General features: G+C 43.2%; 1 protein-coding gene across 1 annotated transcript in view; it reads left to right on the plus strand.

The window, feature by feature from the left end:
- LOC121396972 overlaps positions 1-19,521 on the plus strand; it is a 38,090-nt gene extending 18,569 nt beyond the window's left edge. Inside the window, exons 4-7 of the mRNA XM_041572647.1 lie at positions 1,607-1,663; positions 1,954-2,062; positions 10,647-10,752; positions 19,484-19,521. The gene's annotated coding sequence lies outside the window, so the exon portion shown is untranslated. The remainder of the gene's footprint in view (positions 1-1,606; positions 1,664-1,953; positions 2,063-10,646; positions 10,753-19,483) is intronic.
- The last annotated feature ends 4,556 nt before the right edge of the window (positions 19,522-24,077 follow it).

The raw sequence follows: 24,077 nt of genomic DNA on the forward strand, positions 1-24,077 counted from the left end.
CTGGAATATGAATAGGAGAGGCCTGAATAGAAAGATAAGTAATAAAAATATTACTGGCAATAACAATAAATGTGTAGCTTTACAGAGCATTTTTCGATAGGGTCAGTGACCCCCATTTGAAAGCTGGAAAGAGTCAGAAGAAATGATCAAAAATCTATATAAATTAAATAACGAAGACCAATCAAAAAGTTTCTTAGAACTGGCCATTCTATAACATACTTAAAGTTAACTTAAAGGTGAAGTACCCCATTAATGGACAAAGTTCTGTCTTTTACGTCCACACTTCTTCCTGTTACACTTAGAGCTGCAGAGTATTTCTGGTCAGGTGATCTCTGAGGCAGCACAGAGATTATCATAACATGGGGGCGCAAGGGAAAAGATGTAAAAGGGCAATATTTACTGATATCTATGTTCCAGTTTCGTAAGATTCTTTAATAAGCCATTTTATATGGTATAAACTCTCTGTTGGTTAAGGATTCATTCTGGAGGTATGGTTTTCCTTTAAGTCTGCCAAAAAAATATTTATACATTAAACCCAACCGGAAGATTTTGCCACCAATATGGATTCACAGTGCTTAGTTACCATCAAGTATTGTCCATCACTCTGTCTGTAGGTCCTTTGGGCATCAGTTTTGAGTGACTGATATTTGGTGGGTGATGACCTCCACTACACTTGACACTATACCAGGGGCAGCATGTTGGGTAGCACTTCTGCCTTTCAGCACTGGAGTCTTGAGTTCACTTCTGGCCTGGAGGAGGGAGGGGGGCAACACAGGGGAGGGGGAGGGATTTTTAGCACCGAAGGGGTTTAGTTCTCCTTTAAGGGTGGTATTTTATGGTCCGAACTGTCAAATTCGACTAGGGAATTATCCATACTTGATTCGAGTGTTGTAAAACATTCTAATTAGATTTTTGAGATTTATAATACTCGGGCCCCATCGGGGGTGCAGGGTCTCGGACCCTGGCACCGTCGCACCCTTTGCACCCCTGGTAGCTCCGCCACTGTGTGTAATGTGCCTCTTCTAAAGTAGTGAGATTATGTAAGGCAGGGGTTTGATGCAGATCACTAGATCTAACCCACCTCCCTTACCCCTAAAGTGACACAAGAGGATGGAGTTACTAAAGAAATCTCTAATCCCATGGCTAATGATTCCGGGCAATCTTGTACCCACCACTGTGACTAATAAGCTCCATTGAGCAATGCCTCTAATCCCTTCCCACTGCACCGGCCCTTTTTACCCACATTTTAATATGATATTACACTACTTAGTGGAACGATACCGAATGTAATTGTCAAGTCAGGGTCTAGAATTATGCCTAAAGATTTCTTTGGTCTTTTTCACATGTGTGGATTTTTCTTTAAGTAAGAAATGTTAACTGACACACTGAATTACAAAATAATTTCACCCTTCTATATCTCGTAGTTGCTCACTATTATTCACTAATGTTTTATGTTTTCTGTCTAATTTATCCTTTCAAAAGCTGTAGCCCCATTCTTAACTGTCACTTCAGCATCATCTAATGTCCATTTCCCTTTACTCCTGAATGATGTGATTTATGGAACCTTTGCTCTACCGCCCTCTTGTGTTCACTCTTTTTCCTGCAGTTTATGGAATGAATTGAGGCGCAGCACAGTCCTGAACTGATCAGTGCAAGGGAGCCGGTTAGTACTTAAATACTTTGGGTTTGTCGTTCCTTTTCAGAATTTTTACAGAATATATACGAACACCTCACTATTTAATCCCAGACAATCTTCCCTGGTCGTTTCTCAGGGAGGTGCTTGACTTTTCAGTATTACTATGGTTCAAGAACAAACATATTATTAGTACAATACCTGCCTCATTGAATGAGGATATATTATTGTAAATTTGTTTTCTACTTTACTTATATTTCTATGTTTATCTGCTTTATTTTCATGTTTTTTATTTTGGTTCTGTTTTGATTTATTTACAGATATCTCGGTGGTGAATTTCAAGTTTTAGGAGGGGCACGGGTAACCGCCAAAGGGAGACAAAGCAGCAGAGGAGAAAGAAGAAATTGCCAAGGAGGAAAAAGACATAAGGTAAGTTCCATCGAACACCATTTTTTAAAACTCCATCCCATCCCATCCTCCAAGACTCCTCACCCCTACTAGCCTTGCAGCTTATGCACATGGGGTTTTTTCACTGCAGGCACACAGGCTCTGTCACAGAGGGTAATACAGGTCTGTGCAAGCCTGGGAAAGTAGGAGACAGTCGAGCAGACGTTACCTGAGCCTGCTGTTCTCCTGGTTCACATGCCCGGCATGATAGGAGGGACAAGGCAAAGTGGAGCGGTGCCTTTATAACCTTGGCACCATTTCTCCTCACACTGCCGGCCTCCATTTTGCAGCGCATTCTCCTACCAGCCTGAGCCTTGGCAGGACAAGACAACCTCAGCACAATGCCAATCGGAGGGAGATTAAGCCACTTTACTAACTCGTTCAAGACGATTCGTTCAAGAAAACGTACTACATTCCAGAGGGTCATTTCCAGCCTTCTCCTTGCAGAGGTATTCACCTCAGTACCTCAGGGAGAGCCTTTCAAGGAATACTAATTTCTTCATAGTACCCCAAAAAGAATGGGTCAGTCCGCTCCATTCTAGACCTCAAGAAATTGAACAACCTCATTTGCTTACGAATATCCAAGAGTCCCTTCGGTTGGTTTTCCCATCGTCGTCCACAGGGCAATTCCTGGTTTCCCCCCGACATAAGGGTTGCGTATCTACAGTTTACCGTTTTCCCTCTGCATTGCAGATTCTTGAGATTTGCCTTCCAGACGTTTCACTACCAATTCACAAGTCTTCTCCTCAGCCTATCATCTGCCCACCTATATTCACCAAGATCATGGCCGCAGTCACATCGGTTATCCGCAATGTTCGAATTCCATCTCTCCACACTTGGACGACCTGATTATCAAGGCGCCTTCCCTTCCGGAGGCCCAACGGTCGCTCAGTGTAGACAATCTACAGATATCGGCTGGGTCCTGAACGGGATCAAGTTTTCCAAAACACCCAGCCAATCCATGGTACCATACGGCCTTAATTGATTGAGTGGCTCTTGAGACCCAAATCCTGACACAAGAAGGATTCTCTAAGGTGGTGGCAAACACAATGTGCGCCACCGCAAAACCATTTTTAACCAGAGACTATCACAGAGTCTATCATAGAGTCTGGTCCACTTAACTCCAATGGCGTACTCGACGCAAGGCAAGATTCAGGTTCTGTCCATTCCCAACATATTTAAAATAAATAGAAAACCTACAGAAAGGTCTTGCTATGAGGTTGTCTCAAGTCTCAAATTTCAGCACTTCAGTCCTCTTCCAGAAACGCCTAGCCCTTCTGCCTTTTGTCAAAACACTCATGCATGGGCTAGCTCAAATGGTCCCTCCGTATGAGCACCAGTCCTTCCCTGGGACCTCACATTACTATTAGGCGTACTCCAACGCCCGCCCTTGAGCCAATACGCACCCTGTCCCTTCAATGGCTCACTTGGAACACAGTTTTATCCTGGTAATCGATTCAGCGAGGCGCGTTTCAGAATTCAGCACTCTATCATGCAATCCGCTCTACCTGTCTTTCACCAAGACAGGGCGGTCCTTCGCACAGGTCCATCCTTTTTGGCCAAAGGTCGTTTCGGAATTCCTCCGAAATCTAGAGATAATCATTCCGGCACTAGTCAGTTTGAAGGAGGCGGCACTGCACACCTCTGACCCTGTTCGGCTTCTAAAATCCTATCTGCACAGGGTTTGCTACATCCGCAAGTCCGAATCACTACTAGTTGGGCCACACCAGGGTGTTCCGGCCACCAGATCGACCATCTTCCGCTGGATCAAACAAGCTATTCAGAGAGCCCATACGGCAAAGGGCCAATCCCTGCCAGTCAAGCTTATTGCTCACTCCACCAGGGGGGTGAGCCGGTCCAAGGCGTTCAAAAACCAGGCATTAGCAGAGCAGCTGTGCAAACCAGCAATGTGTTTCTCCGTTCACTCAATTCCAAATTCTACCTTTTGATACCCTTGTGGCTTCTGACACTCGCCTTGGCAAAAGAGTGCTTCTAGCAAGATACCATTTGAACATTTTTTCAACTGCGAGGCTGTGGATAAAATCTCAGCTGGACTGAGGCTCTTCAAACCCAAGATATCTTCTGAAAGAGTGTACATGCTGATGAACAACTGCTGGTAAGAGTGATTAGGTTTATGTACACTTTTAACATAAAGAAAAAATCAGTCATTGATATTCTGGTCCAATACAGAGAACTACTGTCAAAATGATTATATCTATATTCTAATATCTATGCAGAAAAAGTATGTTTTAGTGGGAGCACTTACCGGACACTGAATTCAGACGTGCTGTACAGCTAGCCGCCATCCCACACGGTCACAAAAATTCCAGGAACAAGAAAAGCGAAGCACCGGGAGAATTCAGTAAAATGTAAAAAAATGAAATTTTATTCAATAGACATGTAAAAACCAGTTACAGCAGCAACCCGTGGCTGCCCGCTTAACGCGTTTCGTGGCGTCCTGCCACTTCATCAGAAGCTGTCGGCAGCCAACCACCAACTCCTTAAAAACCCCCTGTAGACACACCCACCAAAATGTCATTAACCCCATGTAAACCAAAAGTGCACAGAAAATCTAGAGCAACAAACCATATAAACAATGAATAACAAAACCAATAGACAATTATACAAAATTAGTTACATAAATTGCAACAATAAGGTTAAACAAACTTAATATTGATACAGAATGTAACCCTGTGCTTGATAAATCCATACATGATCCAAAAAACATTACGAGCAGAAAAAGTGTATATAATCGTAAATTAATTAAAAATAAAACTAAATATACATATATATAAATATGAACCCCAATACTACAAAAATTACTAATATAACGACATAAAGTGAAGGAGTCTACAAGGACATTAGTTAGACCCAGTATTAGTAAAAACATGATAATTCCCATTCCCTATTCATCCCACCATTTACTTCGATGGTTCTCAACTGATGAATCCAGAACGCCTCCCTAACTAGCAGCCTCCTATCAAGATCCCCACCCCTCACATCAGGAAGGGGCTCATCTATAATTTGAAAATGAATATCCATTAGTCCCCCATGTTTCTCTGTAATGTGCTTAGCTACGGCAGATTTATTGTCTTTTCTTCCCACCGCAGAAACATGTTCCAAAATACGTGTTCCTACCTTTCTCAATGTTTTACCCACATACTGGGACCCACATACACATGTAACCAGATATACGACTTGATAGGAGGCTCCTAGTTAGGGAGGCGTTCTGGATTCATCAGTTGAGAACCATCGAAGTAAATGGTGGGATGAATAGGGAATGGGAATTATCATGTTTTTACTAATACTGGGTCTAACTAATGTCCTTGTAGACTCCTTCACTTTATGTCGTTATATTAGTAATTTTTGTAGTATTGGGGTTCATATTTATATATATGTATATTTAGTTTTATTTTTAATTAATTTACGATTATATACACTTTTTCTGCTCGTAATGTTTTTTGGATCATGTATGGATTTATCAAGCACAGGGTTACATTCTGTATCAATATTAAGTTTGTTTAACCTTATTGTTGCAATTTATGTAACTAATTTTGTATAATTGTCTATTGGTTTTGTTATTCATTGTTTATATGGTTTGTTGCTCTAGATTTTCTGTGCACTTTTGGTTTACATGGGGTTAATGACATTTTGGTGGGTGTGTCTACAGGGGGTTTTTAAGGAGTTGGTGGTTGGCTGCCGACAGCTTCTGATGAAGTGGCAGGACGCCACGAAACGCGTTAAGCGGGCAGCCACGGGTTGCTGCTGTAACTGGTTTTTACATGTCTATTGAATAAAATTTCATTTTTTTACATTTTACTGAATTCTCCCGGTGCTTCGCTTTTCTTGTTCCTAATATCTATGCAGCATCATTCTATATGATTACAATCCATGGACAGACTGTAAAAGCAGGTTCTGATATAAGGGCATGTTAATGTTATGTATATATGTTATTGCCCTAAGAAATGAGTTGGATGGTCAGAAAGGGGGGCAGGTGCTGCTGTCCCTGCACTTCCCCCTCCCCACAGCGTTGACCCCCAACCTGGATCTCCGTGGGACAACTTCCTGCAGCGCCTCCAGCCCGTCCCACGTTGCAGAGGACAGATCTGCTACATGGTTAGTGTTAACACACTCAAACACACACTTTTTACACTAACACACACGTACAAAGAAAAAAGAGAAAACCACACAGTCTCTGGGAGAACATACAAACTACTAGCAGATAGTGCCCTGGCTGGGATCAAACCTGGCCCCTGGCATAATTAAGCTGTTTACAAATGCAGAAGCATTTCAACACTAGTAAGTCAGACAAACCACTGCTTCATTTGGCTGCCATATATAGCGACTAGGGTAATTAGCATGCACAGCTAGGGTTACTTTGAAAGTGCCCACCAATGAAATGTGGATTGTTCCCAATGAACCAGTGAGCCTCTTCCTTATGGCTGGGTGGCCCACAATTTTGGGAAAAAATCCTCAAGAAATTGCTACACTGTCCCAGCAGTTATACTGTAGTGCAAGCTGAGTCATCAAAATCGTGGAAGACCTAACCTCTCTCTATTTATTGAACAGAAAGCTTATTGAATCGTGATGTGGTAAAAACGGATGTATCTCACTCTCTGAGCACAGCCTCAATCTGCAGAGTAGATGCAGAGCTTTATTTTAACTCCCATAATCAGTTACTTGGGGAGAGGGATGAGTTAAGAAAAATGGCATTTTGATACAGGCCTGTAATATTTGTCTTTAATCTGTATGTTTGGGGTGCATTCCTTTATTTCCAAAAAAAATATCCTTCACTTGCATCTCTCTGTTTGGGTCGTATTATGGACATTTTTTAACATATGAATGGCAGCAAATATAAACCTTACTGTGGGTAAAGCGAGAATGATATATACAGATGCTGCGCTTACCAGACAGGAACTTCTAATTCCCAGCTTGCCAAAGGTACTTCCAACACACCAGAAATGAGATGTTTGACTCTGAGGAAGGAAAACAAAGGAATTAATGTGAATGTGCCCTGGAGTGTAGGTCATTGGTCGCAAGTGGATGATATCAGTAGGTGCCATCTTGTTCACAAACAGCACAGGCAAGTAAGTCCTGCCATTGCTTGAATGAGAAGTGCAAGATACGTGTCCTGGTGTATTTGTCCTCTTGTATGCTTGTGTAAACATTTGAATGATTCAGAGAATGAATATGGCAATATATAAGTAAGTTCAAAGTTTTTATCAGGCACCATGAATTAGCTGACACACTTGTTTGTCTTTTTGGTGGAGTGTAATCAGTGGCGTAAATAAAGAGGAAGCAGGGGGCACGAGGAACAGGGGGGCCCAGACTGTGGGATCTGGTTCCTCTATAGCTAATAAAAAAAAAAAACTCTCCTCCTCAGCCGCTCTCTTACCTGCAGCAAGAAGTTACGCCAGTGGGTGTAAAATTTGTGGCCAGGTGTTTGCAGTCCTGCAAAGTTTATAGTAATAATCAGCACTAATGGAATCAGTACCAGCTGGTAGGACTTTCCTATTCGTTACCAGTTAAAAATGTGTTACTCTAAAACAGGTTCTAAAAATCACCTTATTTTGCTACAGCTTTTATACCAAAAATACCACCATTACTATATATTTGTTCTTAGAAACTGTTTTTTCCCTGGCATGTCTGATACTTAATCTGCCATTAAAGTGGTACATGCAGTGACACCTTCTCTATGCACAAATGTTATCAGTCTTCCCAGAGAAGGTTCCTAGGAGGTAAACTAGGACAAGGTGGCAGTAGTTACTTTTATATGTGTTGCTGTGGTACCTCAGATGCTGGTGAAGTTTAACACCCAACAACAGCCTCTTCATCACAGGCCACAAGGAGCAAAAAGAGCTGCTGATGTATTACCTGCTTCACTGCCAGAATAAGTCATGACTTGCAATAGTTTTGTTATGTTGTGTCTGAGTGAGTCTGGGTGGCACATCCAGTTACTTGCAATTATAGAAGAAACTACTGTGCTGTGCTGTTCTTTATTCCCTCCAATAAATCTTAATGGGTGCTGGGCCTCCATGACCACAGCTTCAATGCCAAATAGTGTATATTCTGCAATTCACTTGTAGAGAGACAAATAACTCAATAGTGTTGGCTTTGCCTCTCCCATGTGGAGTTATGTATTGTCAAGGACCAGTAGTCTATGACCGGCTGTTGGATACATTGGGGAATTGGGATAAAGCAATGTAGGCCTGTTGTACGTACAGGAATAAGGTTGTACAATTGTGCCTTGTTTGAGATGCTACCCGTGCAAACATCCAGCTACTTTGAAAGTGACATCCCAAAGGCTTCCCCCTCTGCCCAGAATTGTCTTGCACACCAGCTACAATCAACAGCTATTTTATTGCACAGTCTTACCCATAGTGAATAATAAACAGTATTTCTATAGAATTAGGTAGACAAGGTTTAGGTAATATATACATATTTGATGTCTTTCCAAGATGCTGCAACCGAATGTGAATACTAATTTTAGGGGAGGGAAACCACTTGACTTTTTGTCACAAAACAAAAAAGTAAAGAATGTTTTCCCCTTCCCACCTCTAATTTGCATATGCGGATTCGGTTCAGTATTCAGCCGAATCTTTCGCAAAGGATTTGGTGGTTCGGCCAAATCCAAAATAGTGGATTAGGTGTTTTGATCTATATATCCAGCGTGGGCAGTGAGGCAGCTGATCACTGTCAGGATAGGGATGGACATTGCTGAGTTACTATTCAGAACAGGGACAATGTACGTTCTGATGAGTATTACACCCCAGATCCATTGCCCAATAACAGGAGCTTAAGTGAGTTCTTGGTATTTATATGTATTGTGCTGTAATTATGCAGGGTTGGATGGAAGGAGGCACATAGACATCCATCATCTCACTCTCTAACTACTCCTTAGCTTGCTTGATAATCAAACATGCAAGTTAGGGAGTGCCAGTGTGTGCAGGGTGCTAGTAAAGACAGGGCTGTTTTGCAGCCGCCAGCACCAGGACCTTTGTAAATAAGACCCCCAGCAAGATCAAGCTTTTTGCCATTTGGGCCAGATACTTGCCAGTCTTCTGTGTAATCAATAGCCTGATGTTTGCAATGGCCAAGCACTGCACCCACCTGCCTCACACTAGAGATAAAGATGAATCTCATTCACTGGAATATCCATATGTCAGGTGTAGAGTCTGGCATGACAAAAAATATTTAAGTCCAACACAGCACTTTCCCCTATCTCCCTTCTGCAGATGTGCCCCGCATTGCAGGGGGGCCCGACACACTCGAGTTACGCCACTGCTTCTATGCTAGTGTTTGTCCTCTCTTTGCTTTCACAGGTGAAGCTGAAGGGAAGTGCCTGAGATCCTCACTCAAGGTGATAGTAGTGCCGAAGTGGCAAATAGCTGTACCCCACTGGTCCCACCTCACTGGGTGCAGAAGAGCAGGTGGGGGGGCAGGTAGGCAGTGCTGTCTGTAGGAAGCTGTTATATATATCAGGTCCTTTAATCATATACTAAGAAATTCATTAGGAAGAAGTACTAATCCTGATACATAATACATACATAATACATACATAATAATAATAATATAATCAAAGCATTAACTGCACTATAAAGGCAGTGTGCTGTTGGCCATCACTCTAGTGTCTCTCAGACTGATTCCAACGTCTCTAGCCTCAATAAAACAGCTGATTGAGACTCGACTGGACCCCTCGCTCTCTGTAGCAAAATACAGCATACATAGATATATTTACTCATTTTTGCGTTGACAGAATCTGCTCTTTCTAATAATGTGTAGTTTTCTAGGGTAAACCTACTGTTAGTGTAATGTTTGGCCTTGAAACCAGACATATAGAGTTTTGTGCAGCGGTGTTTTGGAATTTTAGTATTGAACTGCTTGGAGTTTTGATCTATACAAGTGAGAAATATTCATAAAATGAAAATATTTGGTATTGACGTTTTGAGCAGAAATTGAACTTTCCAAATATGCTGTGTTTCGTACATAAAATAAATTATGTCTGATCTATGTGATTGCATTATGTGAAACATATTTTTTTTTATTTCAAATCGGTCATATCGGCCTGCAGTGAAGGGGTTAAACTGTTGTAGAGTAATTACCATTTTCTTCCCCTAGATGGCAGTGTAGAGATGGGTTAGATTCTACATTATCTGTATATATAGTGTTTGGCCACAAGAGGGAGTAGTGAGACACATAGGAGGTTCTAAGAGGGTGGAGTTTAGAAGAATATGAAAGGAGACAGGTCACGGGCAGATGTGCATCAGAGGAGGAACATCTATTGAAGAAGCCACTTTGCAGGAGAACCACAGCCAGGACCCAAGTAAGTAGGAAGTGTGAGGGCTGGTTAGCATAGGATTAGTTTTCTTATAGTCACTGCTCAGTCCTTTAGAGGGGAATGTGGTGACAGGTCCCCTTAGCATTAGGGCTGCACAAGCATGGTGGTTTTATTCAATATTATTTATTTAATGGGATTGCACATTAATTATGGCAGATTGGGAAATCTTAAGTAGCCCCAAAAATATATCGTTTTTTTAATTAATTTTCATTAGTTTGTCTTTATCAGGAAAATGCCAGTAAGAAGCAGAAGAAAAGAGACGGATAAAGCAGAAGAGATGGAATTGGGATCATACTACAGAAGAATACACGACATTTCCCGGGACACTCTCATGGTAAGTATTATGGCTTTGTTTGGTACAGGACATGCTCAGGCTTTACCCAATAAGGCAATTTCTGGTAGTGGGTTATAGAAGTAATTCATAGATAAGGGTTGAGAATGTTTTTTTATTATACTATACAGCAGATAGACAGCAGCCAGATATGCATTTATTTGACAGGCAGTGTCAGTGTCAGAGGGAGTCAAGGGGGAGGTCCACAATGTTGACGGAGGGGTCCAGGGTAAATGCGCTTTCTGCGCTAGTATTTAGAATTTTATTTTTATCTTGGTAACTAATAGTATTTGAGAGATAAGATACTTCAAGGTGAAAGCTTTTTAAGTGAGTTTTGGAAATGTAACTAAATCCAGAAATGTATGAAAGGTTTGCAACTTGGTGCTTTGGTGTAGAAAGGCATGCATACCCAATTGGGATTCAAGGGAATGTGTACTTTCCAAAAATATGTTTTTTGGGAGTTAATGTAGCCTTTTCTACCTTTGCCCCTCAAAAGAAATCTGTAGTTGATTTTGCAGTATCTGGAATGACAGAACTGTCTTCATTTTGGGGCCCTCATATGCCACAGAGTCAGTGGTACAAGGATATCTAATACTGAATGGAAAAGGCAGTTTAAGCTTCCCTCAATGGCTGCATTAGTTATTGCAGTATATGTACCATAAGTCACATGTTAGATATGTACTTATTTATAGCAAATGTGTTTTAGCCACACAGGGATCCCACTCGAACCCTCCCGCCCATACCTTAACTACACAGAAGTCCAGGCCTGGACTGGGAGTCAAAATAGGCCCTGCCATTCCAAGTACACAGAGGCCCCCCACCAGCCCAAACTGCCCCCTACCAGCCCACTATATGGTACCATTCTATTGAACCATACAGCAGCCCCTCTGGCATTTGCCAGAACCCACAGATTGCCAGTCCGGGCCTGCAGAAGTCGCATTCTGATTGGCCGACCAGGTTGTTCTCTCTCCTTTATAATAAACACAAGGCAGGGATTATTTATATTTTATTTTTCATCAAAAAAAGATACAGCAATAACATGTCTGATACAGTTCTGGCATATATCTCGTAAAAAGTGATATGAGCTGCAAATAACATGATGACGTCCAGTGCATACGTGCATGATCCATGTTATACATGTTACACCGTATATATAACAATGAGCATTGAAACATGTAAATAAAGTCAAACATCATGAGAAAGGAGGGAAAAAGACAGATAGAGTTCAACTAAAGAGGAGGGGTGGGAGTAGTAGGGGAAGGGGTCCTAATTTCACTGAATGCAATTCGTATTACTATACCGTGTGTGAGTGGGGATCACAATTGGGTTGAGTCTGAGAAAAGCTCCCATGGAGAACAGACTTTGAGATACAGGGGGATTCTGTTTTGCATCCTTGCCAAATTGTATTCATATCGTTTGATACCATTAACCCTTTGTTGCACTTCTCGGAGGGAGGGGATAGAAGAGGTTTTCCACTTGGCCGCAATCGAGATACGGGCAGCTGAAAGTATCTGATTAGCCAGCTTTTGCATGTGCTTAGGAAGCTGCTTGTATGGTTTCCCCAAGAGTACATGTAAAATGCATTTATCTAGAGTTTGATGGGTCACCTGGTTTAGCAGAGTTATAATTTCGTCCCAGAATGTTATTACTCGGGGGCAGAACCAGAATATGTGGGGCAAATCCCCTCTGTGCCAACAATCTCTCCAGCAGCTAGAGGAAGTTTCCGGGAATAACCTATTGAGCTGGACTGGTGTATGATACCAAAACATTAAAATTTTAAAAACATTTTCCTGTTGCCTAACACAAGTGATCCCTCTTTTGGTGTTATCCCAGATCGCCTCCCATTCCTTGATATCGATCCTTCGCCCTATACAATCATCCCATTTTTGCATACAGCTGTGTCTAGATCCAGTTTCCAGGGAGGGGCTGACTAATAACTTAGAAATGGAGGAGATTAAACCTTTTTGGGGCAACCCCCGGGCTGTAAATGGGAGTAAGTGGGTCATCCCTTGTCACCAACAATGAGGTATAGTAGTGCCTTAGCTGAAAATATTCATACCATGAGAGTGAGAGGCCTGGTGCCTTATCCCTTAGTACTTCCCTCGTTGGGAAAGCACCATTGGCCAGCTGGGCCAAATCTCTCAGGGTGAAAAAAGGGGCATTTATCCAATGTTGGATGTATTGCGGATTTAATGCTGGCTGGAATTGAGGGTTGCCTAAGTGCGAGAGTAGTAAGGATGGGTTTGAGGCTATCTTATATTTGAACCGTAATCTCCACCAGAGTTTGATTGTATGTTCCGTGGTTTTAAGCATCTGCACTTTGGGTTTAGCCTTTCCCAAGTTGGACCAGATCCAGGCATTAGGATGGTAGGGTTGAAACTGATGCGTTTCAATGTTTGCCCATATAATATCGGAGGACCATCGTGACCATGCCAAAACCTGACGGAGTTGGGCAGCTTCATAATAGTGTTGAAGCTGTGGTGCCCCCATACCTCCCATTTGTATCGGGGTTGTTAAGGTTTTCCGATTTATCCTATGTCTCTTTTTCCCCCATACAAAGAAATGGAGCAGTTTCTGAATCTCCTTCAGTACTGTCAAGGGGAGAGAGATAGGCAAAGTTTCAAAGAGATGGAGGTATTTTGGGAGGATAGACATTTTTAGAGAGGCAATTCTGCCCATCCAGGATATGGAATAGTCCGTCCATTTCTGAAGTTTATATTTAGTCTCCTGAATCAAAGGTGGGAAGTTGTATCTGAAAAGGTCTCCATATTTGGGTGTGATCTTTATTCCTAAGTAAGTGATATAGTCCCTCCTCCAATTGTACTTAAATGTGGCCTGTAGTGCTTCCAAGGATGGAGTAGGGATAAATAAAGGAAGTGCTTCAGTCTTAGTTACATTGATTTTATAGCCAGAGAGGGTGCTATAAGTATCTAGCAATTTGTGTAGAGAGGGGAGGGAGACTCGTCTGTGAAGAGAGCGATCTTGTGTTGGGTAGGACCTACCTCTACCCCTGTAATGTCCCTATGGTTGCGTATGTGAGCGGCTAGTGGTTCTATGCTTAACGCATAGAGAAGGGGTGAAAGAGGGCACCCTTGCCTGGTACAGTTTGAGATCTTTATTGAGGCTTTAGGACGGCCTGGTAGTTTCAGATAGGTCGTGGGATTGCTATAGAGGGCCTGCAGGGCCTGGAGAAAGGGGCCGGTTAGGTTAAAGTGTTGGAGAAGGGTGAAAAGGTATGTCCAATCAAGGTGATCAAACGCCTTCTCCGCGTCTAAACTTAGTAACAGTGCTTGTTTTTTTTGCGAGTCCAAAATGTCGCCTAATGTTGTCCCCCGCCTGACGACCTAGTATGAAGCCTACTTGGTCAGCATTGATCAATTTCGGCAGCAAGGGGGCTAGGCGGTTAGCTAACAGTTTGGAAAATAGCTTTAGATCGGTGTTTAATAAGGCGATCGGCCTATAATTGGTACATACCGTTGGGTCCTTACCATCCTTTGGGATTAAGGTGAGAAAAGAGGTTTGGTCAGTGGCGGGGATTGGGACTCCCTGGAGGTAGCTATTATATAATTTGGTGAGAAATGGTAAGAGGGTGAGACGAAATTGCTTGTAATATTGGTAGGGCAACTCATCAGGGCCAGGGGCCTTGTTATTAGGGAGGGCTTTGAGTGTGGCTAAGACTTCATCTTGTGTGATGTCAGCGTTTAGAGTGTCCAGGTCGTTTTCTTGAAATTTAGGTAGATCCGCTTGCTGCAGAAAATCTGACAGCGAGGGGGTTGTTTGTAAGGGAGCTAACGTCCGGTTCTGATTTAAGTTATACAAGGCAGAGTAGTATTTATGAAATTGTATTGCTATATGGTCGGGGTTATACATTAATGTACCTGATTCATCCTTAATTGCCGCAATGGTGGTCTGGGCTTTTTGATCTTTTAATTTACGTGCTAGGATGGTGTGTTGTTTGTCTCCCTTCTCATAGTAGTTTACCTAGTCCAAAGCAGTGCCTTTTCAACTGCGATTTCTTTTAGAGTTTTGAGTTGGCTGCGTATATCTATAATCTGTTGGAGTAATGCCTCAGATGGAGTGACATTATATAGGGGTTCTAAATTCCTTAACCGGGTTAGCAGGTCACGTTGTAATTGATCATGTTGTTTCTTTCTAGTAGAGGTTAAGGTGCCTCCATTTTACAAAATGTGTCTGGGTCATTTAGGATAGTTTCGTTAAGCCTCCAGTGAGCCATTTTAGGTGGGGTGGCATGTAAATTGAGGGTCGATATAACCGGAGAGTGGTCTGACCAGGTAATCGCTGCAATGTCTGCGGTGTAATGAAGTCTAAGGCAGGATTGTGTGACAAAAAAGTAATCAAGGCGTGTATGTATTTTATGCATTGCTGAATAGAACGTATATATTGTCAGCTCTGTGGGTGATCTATACGCCAGGAGTCAAACAAGGTTGCTTTGGATAATAATTGTCTAAAGTCCTTAGATAAGGTGTGGGCACCTCTATCTGAGGAAGGTGACGATCTGTCCATAGATTGGGTAACAGAAATGTTAAAATCTCCCGCAACGATTTTATAGAGTGCTGGAGATGCGGAGATTTTATTAAATACTTTACGAAGGAACCTTATTTGACCCTGGTTAGGTGCATAGATATTCGCAATAAGAAGAGGGGTGTTAGAGATGGTACCTTCTAATACTATATTGCGCCCGTTGGGGTCGCTAGTGACCTGAGTAATCTGTACTGGACAGTCTTTATGTATGATGATTGCCACTCCAGCCTTTTTTGTGCTGGCTGATGCATAATAACCTGTTGGGTAGAACTTAGATTGTAATTTATGCGGCCTGTCTTGAGAGAAATGAGTCTTCTGTATTAGAGCAATGTCTGTTTTGTGGAGTCTCAGTTCTCGCAAGGCCAAGTATCGTTTAGCAATAGTATTAAGACCTTTACAATTAAGACTTGTAAAAACAACCATATTGACAGTGGGAAAAAAAGCAGATGATCATATCAATAGCTGTTGAAAGCATACAACCAGGTAGCATATCGCCATCAGCATAGGTTGGTCAATCTGTGCATCATTACAAGGAAAGGAGTCCAGAAAAACATGGTAGCAGGCGAGTCGCCTGTGCCGATAATACTTAGAAGTTAAGTCCCTTGTCGGGTGGAGCAAACAGTTAGTGCAAAAAACAGTAGTAATAGTAAAAAATATAAAGGTGGCCTGTATAGCCATCATTGTAGAAATAGGACGGTAAGTAAACTGGGGGTCAACCAGGTAAGAAAAACTCTTAGGGAGAGAAAAAAAGAGACAGAAAAAAAAAGAGTATGTTAGTCTCAGTAATAAACCCAAACACCTAGGTGTAGTGGGGTTTGGGGGGAGCAATCCGTGCTCCTCAGAGGGAGTTTCGGATATCAATCGTGGAGAGAAATGTCCAAGAAGTAGTAGGTTCCTGGGAATGTCTCGTTGAGTCTGTAACAAAATGGGTGTTAGATATACAAACCCTCAAGAGTGGGTAACTCAGGAAATAAGGCAGCATCCCTCTTCAGCCTGGCTTGAGGGCACCGCTTTTGTGATCCAAAGATGACGGCTGGGTCGATGGTAGCTGTTGTCGACACGGTGACTTTGGAATCTGTTGCCATTGGGGCCGGAGTGCAGGTGTCTCAGTGTCGTTCCTTGCGTTAGGTGATGGCCTGCCTTGAAGGCCCAAAGCTGCCAGGAAACGTTGCGGGTTGTCTGGGTCTTGTAAAATGTAAGTGTGCCCTTGGCATTGCACAGCAAGCTTGAAAGGGTAGCCCCAGCGGTATGGGATCCTCATTTCTCTGAGTCGTGTAGTGACTGGCTTAAGTTCCCTGCGCTTGCCTAAAGTAATAGGTGACATGTCCGCAAAAATTTGGACTTTGTGGTTTAAGTAAGTTATGTCTGTATTGCCACGGGCATGAGTAAGGATCAGTTCTTTTTGTCTAAAGTAGTGCAGACAGGTTACTATATCACTGGTCGGCTTAGTAGAAGGAGGCTTTTGGCCTAGCGAGCGATGGGCCCTGTCAAGCTTCCACTGGTCAGGATGCGTGTTAGGGCAGATCATGGAGAAAAGGCCGCCTAGGTAGCTTGGGATATCTTGTGGCAAAATGTCCTCAGGGACTCCTCGAATTCTGAGATTCTGCCGCCTAGATCTGTTTTCAAGATCTTCACACATGCCTTTGAGCTGTAGCAGCTCATGTCTTAGGCCTGCATTATCATCCTCCACAATGGCCTGCTTTTGAATTAGGACATCCGTAATGGATTCCAGCTTATCTGTACGGCTTATCTGTACACTCAGACCTTGTAGCTCAAAAAGGTCTGAGTGTATCTCCCTCACAGCCTCTGCCACTGCATCTGTAACCGCCTTAGTTAGGGCTGCTGTGAGGCTGGTTTGAAGTGTTAAGAGCTGCGTAGTGAGGGACCGCTCGGTAACTGGGTCAGAGTCAGATTCCTGTTCGAGTAAGGCCGGGGAGGACAGATCTAGGGCTTGGAGTAGTTGCGTGTGTGGTTGCCTGGGGTGTGTTGGCGACTGACCTGTATTCGATCACTGGGGAGATTCTACATCCCGTTGCGAGCTAACCATGGAGGAGTGCGGAGAAGAGGCGCCATGTTCTGTTTCGTCATTCGCGTCTTCCAGGATCGCAGTGCGTCGCGTAGTGTGATCTGCCCGTAGCGATCGTTGGGAGAAGTCAGGATCACGATGTGAGGCCCTCAGAGAAGACTGAGGGGAGGAATTGCCTTGCTGGCCGTCCTCCTCTGCGCCATCTTGGAGCGCCATGTGTCTCTTGGCTTGGCTTGTGCAGGTATGGTCACCCGCTGCCTCCGTTTTCCTGTCATTCCGTGGTGTGCGGTCTCTTGAGGAATATAGGGCCCCGGATGGATTATCAGGGTTAGTGCACCCAGGTTACGGAGCTCTCAAGGAGTACGTGTGCTCACCACCATGTCAGGCCCCCCCCCCCACAAGGCAGTGATTATTACGCAGCACATGAAGCCCATTGTTTGTTTTTTTTCTGCCCACACAAGCAACCCACCTGCCCTTTTACCCACATAGGGAACACGCCCGTATCTTTACCCACGCGCGTAACCGGCCCGCCCCTTTATCCACGCAAGGGACCACCCAACCCTTTACCCACTCAGGGAACCCGCCCGCCCCTTTACCCACACAGGGAACCCACCCACCCCTTTACCCACGCACCCCTTTACCCACGCAGGGAACCCCCCTACCCCTTTACACGCGCTGGCAACATGTCTGTCCCTTTACCCACCCAGGGATCCCGCCTGCCTTTGACAAAGCTTGTGCACAAGCGAGTGAAAAGGCACATCAGGCGATACTAATTTTTAAACTATTAGGCAGGGAGGGTCCATTTAGCTTGCGGGTCGGTGAATGGGTGGAAGGGTTGGTTTGGGTGTAAGCGAATGGTTTACACTACGCTAAGAGTCTGAATTCACTTCTGCTGAGACTTTTAAACTTTCCCCTACAGTACATGGTGATACGCGCACACCAAGGAAACTGAGCGGCTATATTCCGGGGTGCCGAATGAGAAGCACAGTAAGAGAACAGTGCTGGTAGAACCAGGAAGTGTGTCATTTTAAGTACATCTAGGGCACTGTGCGGGTGAAGTCCTCTGTGCTTTGTCATTTAGTACTATAAACGAATGATGCTGGTGGAATCAGCGGTGCTTAATTGCAAGCAACCTAAGAGATGTGTGGGTGTTGGTTTTCATCCCTATAACACTGACCACCTGAGGGCTCTCAGGCTAATTTGGATGCTGATTGCAGCCTGACAGAGTCGCATTGGCCCCACTGTCACTGGAGATCGCTCTGCAACAGGAGGGATGGCTGCCAGAAGTCGCCACTCATTGCTCAGTGTTCTGCCGGGGCTGGTTCTGGACATTCTACTCGCCTCCAGGTTTATCCTGCCCAGAGTGGCCGAGCTGCAGAGAGCCAACCGGGGGAGAGCGGGTGCGAAGGGGGAGGTCTGTCAGGTGGGCAGGCTGTGAGCTGCGGGTGACAGGTTGCATTAAGGAGTGATTACAACGGGGTAATAGGTTGGCCACAGCAGCAGCTTCACAACGACATGTTGACACTTCAGCATCACATCACTGACACATTTCCTGCCGCTGCCAAAGTCGCATCGCTTCCGGTTTTGGCAGAAGGCGGGTTAGGGGCAAGATTTGGAGTGCAGATCTACAGAGTGAGTTGCCCTATCGCCGTTTTTGAGTATACAGGAAGCAGTGTTTTCAAACAGTATTTTTTTAATAAAACATTAATATTAATAAACTTTATTCAGGGTAGTTATATTAATAGTGTGGGTAGAATTGATTTTTTAATAAAACATTTTTTAGTGTTACTGGTCCTTTAATCGCACATTGCTTAATGGGAAGTGGAATTGTGTTAACTGAGATCAATAATCTAGTCACAATCTAACTCTTCGTGTTGAGTCTATAAGCTGATGACTAGCTTTTCTCTCCTAATCTTTTAATTTATATTTTTTTTTGGCACATTATTTTAACGGTTGTAAGTAAAGGTTACGTTTTATCCTTAATTTCATGGTAGGAATTCAGATGGATTTAGTGGGAGGGTGCAAACCTATGGGCCATGCTCTCTCTCTTCTGACCTAATTGTACAAAAATGACAGGAGAGTTTAAAAACGTAATTTGTCCAAAAAACCCTGATTATCGTTTTTATTTATTGATAGTGTTCATACATTTGTCTGACTCTTTATCAGGAATATGCCAGTAAGAAGCAGAAGAAAAGAGAAGGATAAAGCAGAAGGGATAGAATTGAGATCAGAAGACAGAAGAAGACAAGACATTTCCCTGGGACACTCTCATGGTAAGTATTATGGCTTTGGTCGTACAGAACAGGTTCAGACTTAGTCCCAGTGGCGTAACTACCGGGGGTGCACAGGGTGCAATTGATCCAGGGCCCTTGGTCCCGGTGGGGCTTCGCCAGGAAAATACTTCTCCTGAATCCCCAGGCTATTCCACAGCCACCTAAGGAGGTCCTTCAGCATGAATAGGCCAATTAGGGAGCTTTAACAGCAGCACTTTCAATTTGCTGTAAAACCTGGAGCGCCCCCTGATTGGCCAGTTTGTACATTGAAATACTTTGTGCCAAAAAAGTTTTTTTTTTTCTTCATCACTTCTGCTGGTCCTGTCTGTGTAACCTGATCCCCCCCCCCCTGCACAGAACACTCAGCTAAGCAGAGAGGAAAGGAATGCAGCTGACAGCAGCAAGAAGCACTATTTTCTTATTCACCTGCTGCTTCCAAAGTAAGATTCTGTTACTAATAATATTGTACTAAGTCAATTGTGCATCGTAATGGAAATCTGGGGCTGGGGTTATTTTACATGTTATTTCCACTTTGTCATTTTCCTATGACTTCTGGGGGTATTTATACATGTAATTGCCACAGTACCATCTTGCTCTGAGATCTGGGGGTATTTATACATGTAATTACCACCGTACAATTCCTCTTTGTCTTCTGGGGGTGTTTATACATGTAATTGCCACCGTACCATCTTGCTCAGAGTTCTGGGGTTTTTTATACATGTAATTGCCACTGTACCATCTTTCTCTGAGTTCTGGGGGAATTTATACATGAAATTGCCACCGTACCATCTTTCTCTGAGTTCTGGGGTATTTATACATGTAATTGCCACCGTACCATTCCTCTCTGTCTTCTGGGGGTATTAATACATGTATTTGCCACCCTACCATCTTTCTCTGAGTTTTGGGTGTATTTATACATGTAATTGCCACCTTACCATCTTGCTCTTAGTTCTGGGGGTGTTTATACATGTAATTGCCACTGTACCATCTTGCTCTGAGTTCTGGGGGTATTTATACATGTCATTGCCACCATACCATCTTGAGTTCTGGGGTATTTATACATGTAATTACCACCGTACCATTCCTCTCTGTCTTCTGGGGGATTTTATACATGTAATTGCCACCGTACCATCTTTCTCTGAGTTCTGGGGTATTTATTCATGTCATTACCGCCGTACCATCTTGCTCAGAGTTTTGGGGGTATGTATACATTTGCCACCGTATCATCTTGCTCTGTGTTCTGGGGTATTTATACATGTAATCGCCACCGTATTATCTTGCTCTGAGTTCTGCGGGTATTTATACATGTAAATGCCACCGTACAATTCCTCTCTTTCTTCTGGGGGTATTTATACATGTAAATGCCACCGTATCAGCTTTCTCCTAGTGCTGGGGGTCTTTATACATGTAATTGCCACCGTACCATCTTGTTCTGGGGAATTTATACATATAATTGCCACCGTACCATCTTTCTCTGAGTTCTGGGGTTATTTATAAATGTAATTGCCGCCGTACCATCTTGATCAGAGTTCTGGGGGTATTTATACATGTAATTGCCACCGTACCATCTTTCTCTTAATTCTGGGGGTATTTATACATGTAATTGCCACCGTACCATCTTTCTCTGAGTTCTGGGGTTATTTATGAATGTAATTGCCACCGTACCATCTTGATCAGAGTTCTGGGGGTATTTATACATGTAATTGCCACCGTACCATCTTTCTCTTAATTCTGGGGGTATTTATACATGTAATTGCCACCGTACCATCTTTCTCTTAATTCTGGGGCAATTTATACATATAATTGCCACCGTACCATCTTTCTCTTAATTCTGGGGGTATTTATACATGTAATTGCCACCGTACCATCTTGCTCGGAGTTCTGGGGGTATTTATACATGTAATTGCCACCGTATCATCTTGCTCTGAGTTCTGGGGGTATTTATACATGTAATTGCCACCGTACCATCTTTCTCTGAGTTCTGGGGTATTTATACATGTAATTGCCACCGTATTATTCCTCTCTGTCTTCTTGGGGTATTTATACATGTAATTGCCACCATATCATCTTGTCGGCGTTCTGTGTGTATTTATACATGTAATTGCCACCGTATCATCTTGCTCAGAGTTCTGGGGGTATTTATACATGTAATTGCCACCGTACCATCTTGCACTGAGTTCTTCGGGTATTTATACAAGTAATTGCCACCGTACCATATTGCTCTGAGTTCTGGTATTATTTATACATGTAATTGCCACCGTATGATCTTGCTCGGCGTTCTAGGGGTATTTATACATGTAATTGCCACTGTACCGTCTTGCTCTGAGTTCTGGGGTATTTATACATGTAATTGGCTCCGTACGATTCCTCTCTGTCTTCTGAGGGTATTTTATACATGTAATTGCCACCATATCATCTTGTCGGCGTTCTGGGGGTAGTTATACATGTAATTGCCACCGTATCATCTTGCTCAGAGTTCTGGGGGTATTTATACATGTAATTGCCACGGTATCATCTTGCTCAGAGTTCTGGGGGTATTTATACATGTAATTGCCACCGTACCATCTTGCTCGGAGTTCTGGGGTATTTATACATGTAATTTACACCGTACCATCTTGCTCAGAGTTATAGGGGTATTTATACATGTAATTGCCACCGACCCATCTTGCTCTGAGTTCTGGGGGTAGTTATACATGTAATTGCCACTATACCATCTTTTCGGCGTTCTGGGGGTATTTATTCATGTAATTGCCACCGTATCATCTTGCTCAGAGTTCTGGGGGTATTTATACATGTAATTGCCACCGTACCATCTTTCTCTGAGTTCTGGGGGTATTTATACATGTAATTGCCACCGTACCGTCTTGCACTGAGTTCTAGGGGTATTTATACATGTAATTGCCACCGTACCATCTTGCTCTGAGTTCGGGGGGTATGTATACATGTAATTGCCACCGTACCATGTTGCTCTGAGTTCTGGGGTATTTATACATGTAATTGCCACTGTACCATTCCTCTCTGTCTTCTGGGGGTATTTATACATGTAATTGCCACCGTACCATCTTGCTCTGAGTTCTGGGGTATTTATACATGTAATTGCCACCGTACCATCTTGCTCTGAGTTCTGGGGTATTTATACATGTAATTGGCTCCGTACGATTCCTCTCTGTCTTCTGAGGGTATTTTATACATGTAATTGCCACCATATCATCTTGTCGGCGTTCTGGGGGTAGTTATACATGTAATTGCCACCGTAACATCTTGCTCAGAGTTCTGGGGGTATTTATACATGTAATTGCCACGGTATCATCTTGCTCAGAGTTCTGGGGGTATTTATACATGTAATTGCCACCGTACCATCTTGCTCTGAGTTCTGGGGTATTTATACATGTAATTGGCTCCGTACGATTCCTCTCTGTCTTCTGAGGGTATTTTATACATGTAATTGCCACCATATCATCTTGTCGGCGTTCTGGGGGTAGTTATACATGTAATTGCCACCGTAACATCTTGCTCAGAGTTCTGGGGGTATTTATACATGTAATTGCCACGGTATCATCTTGCTCAGAGTTCTGGGGGTATTTATACATGTAATTGCCACCGTACCATCTTGCTCGGAGTTCTGGGGTATTTATACATGTAATTTACACCGTACCATCTTGCTCAGAGTTATAGGGGTATTTATACATGTAATTGCCACCGACCCATCTTGCTCTGAGTTCTGGGGGTAGTTATACATGTAATTGCCACTATACCATCTTTTCGGCGTTCTGGGGGTATTTATTCATGTAATTGCCACCGTATCATCTTGCTCAGAGTTCTGGGGGTATTTATACATGTAATTGCCACCGTACCATCTTTCTCTGTGTTCTGGGGGTATTTATACATGTAATTGCCACCGTACCGTCTTGCACTGAGTTCTAGGGGTATTTATACATGTAATTGCCACCGTACCATCTTGCTCTGAGTTCGGGGGGTATGTATACATGTAATTGCCACCATACCATCTTGCTCTGAGTTCTGGGGTATTTATACATGTAATTGCCACTGTACCATTCCTCTCTGTCTTCTGGGGGTATTTATACATGTAATTGCCACCGTACCATCTTGCTCTGAGTTCTGGGGTATTTATACATGTAATTGCCACCGTACCATCTTTCTCGTTGTTCTGGGGTATATATACATGTAATTGCCACCGTACCATTCCTCTCTTTCTTATGGGGGTGTTTATATATGTAATTGCCACCGTACCATCTTTATCTGAGTTCTGGGGTATTTATACATGTATCCAGAAAAAATAGTATCCCAAAACGCTCCGCCCGCTTGGCTCAGGAAAAGGGTGCAACTTTCCTCGATCAGGTCACCAGTATCCTGATATCTGTAACTTGATTTGTAAAGAAATGAGGAGAGCACTCTGCAAGCAAATATGCTGTGGTTATCTTTTTATTGCTTGACTACTTGTACACGACATGTTTCGGGCCTATATG

This window comes from Xenopus laevis, chromosome 8L (assembly GCF_017654675.1).
Source record: "Xenopus laevis strain J_2021 chromosome 8L, Xenopus_laevis_v10.1, whole genome shotgun sequence".
Taxonomy (NCBI): Eukaryota; Metazoa; Chordata; class Amphibia; order Anura; family Pipidae; genus Xenopus; species Xenopus laevis.